The following is a 3153-nucleotide window of genomic DNA, read 5'->3' on the forward strand; positions in this document are numbered from 1 at the left end:
TAAGAGTCCCCGTTTGGGTCTCAGATGCCTGATCGGCTGACCTGCCGTACTCCTGTCCTTGTTTACAGCCAGCTGCTGGGCACTGCTCCCTAGCTACCAGCTAGCTCTTCTTGTACTTCCACCTTCCTATTGCCACATGCCTTTTGGAGTCTCATTTTCTTTGGTCTCAAGTGACACTTCTGTATGAAAATGACAGGAGCAGGGGGCCTGGCACAGTAGCCTCGTGGCTAAAGTCCTCACCTTGCATACACTAGAATGGGTGCTGGTTCATATCTTGGCTGCCGCACTTCTGTCCAGCTCCCTGCTTGTGACATGGGAAAGCGGCTGAAGATGGCCTCTAAGTCCTTGGGACCTTACACTTTTCATGGGAGACCTGGAAGAAGCTGCTGGCTCCTGGCTTCAGGTTGGAGAGTGAATCAATGGATGGAAGATCTTTCTCTGTATGTTCTAATGTCTGTAAATCTGAGTTTCCAGCAATAAATAAATAAATTTTTAAAAAAGAAAATGACAGAAGCATGGCACATGTGGGATTCATTTTTTTTTTTTAATTGAAAAGGCAGATCAGATTTGTGGAAAAGAGACAAAAATCTTCCATCCATTGGTCTGTCCTCCAAATAGCCACAATGGCTGTAGCTGAGTTCATCTAGAGCCAGGAGCTGCTTCTGGGTCTCCCACATGGCTACAGGGTCCCAAGGACTTGGGCCGTCTTTAGCCACTTTCCCAGGCACAGTAGCAGGGAGCTTGATGGGAAGTGGAGCACCCGGGACTCATACTGGTGCCCATATGGGATCCTTGGGCTTGCAAGGTGAGGATTTAGCCATTGAACCATCATGCCAGGCCCCACCTCTTTTTTTTTTCTTAAGATTAATTTATTTTTATTTGAAAAGCAGATTTGTAGAGAGATAGAACTTCTGTCTGCTGGCTCACTTCAAAATAGCCACAATGGAGCTGTGTATTTCAAGGCAGGAGCCAAAAGCTTCTGGGTCTCCCACACGGATGCAGGGTCCCAAGGCTGTGGGCCAACCTCTGCTGCTTTCCCAGGCCATAACTGGGTCAGAAATGGAGTAGCTGGGATTTGAACTGGCACACGATGGGATGCTGGCACTTGAAGGTGGAGAATTAGCCTATTGAGCCACAGAACCCCAGTAGGGTTCATCCTTGCGTGCAGTAGTGCCTGTCATCTTTCTCAGTGAACCAGCGCACCCACATTTTTATCAGCCATCAAAAGGGAATAAAGGATGCTGTGTCCCAAGAGTGAAGTAGGGTCAATCGCAGACACACTAGCTGGCCCCTTTAAGGCCAACCTTTGGTGTGGTTGTCAGGAAAATTGTGGTTTCAAGTTCAAACTGGGATTTTGAGGAAGAGAGCAAGAAAGCATCCTGCTTTGGGGTCTGCTGGAGTGGGGTTCTTTCCCTGAAGAAACTCATGTGTTTTTCTAATTTTCTGGGATTTCGAAGGTGTTTATTTTCTCTAATTTTCTGGGATTTCTAAGGGTGGAGACTTGGAGTCTTAGTGGAAAGGAAAAAATCTCAAAAGTACACCTTTTAACTTGAAATTCAACACTGATTTACATTCTTAAAGTCATGGTTAAGAGTTTGGAGAAGGCGCACTCTGGTGCCCGAGACCAGCTGTCATGAGGTAGACAAGTAGCGGTGTCCGTGTTGTGATGATTTTTTACGCTTAATCCTAGGTGAGAGGAGTGGCCTTAATGTGCCAAGGTCTGAGTGTGGTGGGCTCCTGCTCCCCTCTGGCCCAGCTGCAGCTCAGACGTGCTGCAGTGGGTAAAAGGTTGTTTCTCTCCAGACTGGCTTCAGTGTGGAATTTGGGAGTTGTAGAGTCCTTGCAGTGTTTTGCTGTTTTCTGTTTCCAACAATCTTGGGTGTAATCATTTGGGACAGAATCCCAGCAACCCTTTGGAGCTGCTGCACTCTGCCACCACCCCCGCTTTAGAACCATTAGTCACCTCTTGGGGTGGAAGGTCAGCTTGGCTGTGGCCAGCAGGCCAGCTCCGCTCCATGTGGGCTCTGATGAGCTAGCTGCACTGCAGGCTCTGCACGGAGAGACCTTGGGGAGAATTAGAAACACTGACTCATCACATGGTTGTACGGAAGGGTCACAAGCCAGAGGCCACGGCTGAGCAGCCAATAACAGCTTGGAGCCTCCACCCTCCGTTGAGGGTGCCTTTGGTGAGTGAGAAGCCACAGGCACACACAGTGGCTGGTGAGGGATATGCCCAACTGGAGCTTGAGGGGTGAGCAACATTAGCTTAGAGACAGCCTAAACTGACAAGGCCAAACACGGAGATAACAGAAAGAAAACAAAAACCAGATTGTTTACAGGAGAGCAAGTGCTGGCAGCCGGCTAAAGAAGCTTTGTGCAGTTCAGAATGTCGTCTGGAAAGTCAACATTGGGGGTTTACTCCTTCAGGCTGAGAGGATCATGAAGCACACAAAGTTGCATCAACTCTTCTGGCTGTTCATTCATGGCGCAAACCTTGCCAGAAAACAATTTTACAGAGTGAGGTGGAGGGGCTACCTAAAGTAGTGGAGCTGGGATGGGAATGGCTCAGGTGTGCTGGAGTGTGGCAGGTGGTGGGACAGTCGTGACAGGGAAAGGACACTTCAACCCCGTGTCAATGTGTTCAGGACTGGTGAGTAGCTGCAAGGGCCAGAAGCAGCAGCAGCCACTGGACAATGAGATCAGTGGTTGTAGAGAGGGGGATGTTTGCAGAAACAATGGAAGGGTCCTCCAGAGCCGAAGGGATTGTTCACCCAGGAAGTAGCCAGCTTCTAAGGAAGTGTGAACACTTAGAACTGCCCTGGGCTGCTTTTTCTAACAGGGAGTGAGTTTCTCCTTCCAGGAAACGTTTAAGCAAAGGCTTGATCCCACTGGGTCTGGGTTTTCTGCTTTCTCCCACCGGGAGGAACATGACCTGCCACCACATCCCTGTCTCCATTCCTCCGCAGCCCAGGGCCCTGGGGCAGCCTGGGCCTTCCAGTTCTGCTTCCTCCCCAGCTGCTCCTTCATCTCCCTCCACCAGCGTTAAGGAGGCGGTCCACCTGCCCCGGGTGGCTAGGGAAGCCTGTGCCTTCGGGACTGGTGCGTGGCTCCTCCTTGTGCGGACCCGCTGGAACCGTCTAAAACTGCCCAGCG

This window comes from Ochotona princeps, chromosome 4 (assembly GCF_030435755.1).
Source record: "Ochotona princeps isolate mOchPri1 chromosome 4, mOchPri1.hap1, whole genome shotgun sequence".
NCBI classification, from domain to species: domain Eukaryota; kingdom Metazoa; phylum Chordata; class Mammalia; order Lagomorpha; family Ochotonidae; genus Ochotona; species Ochotona princeps.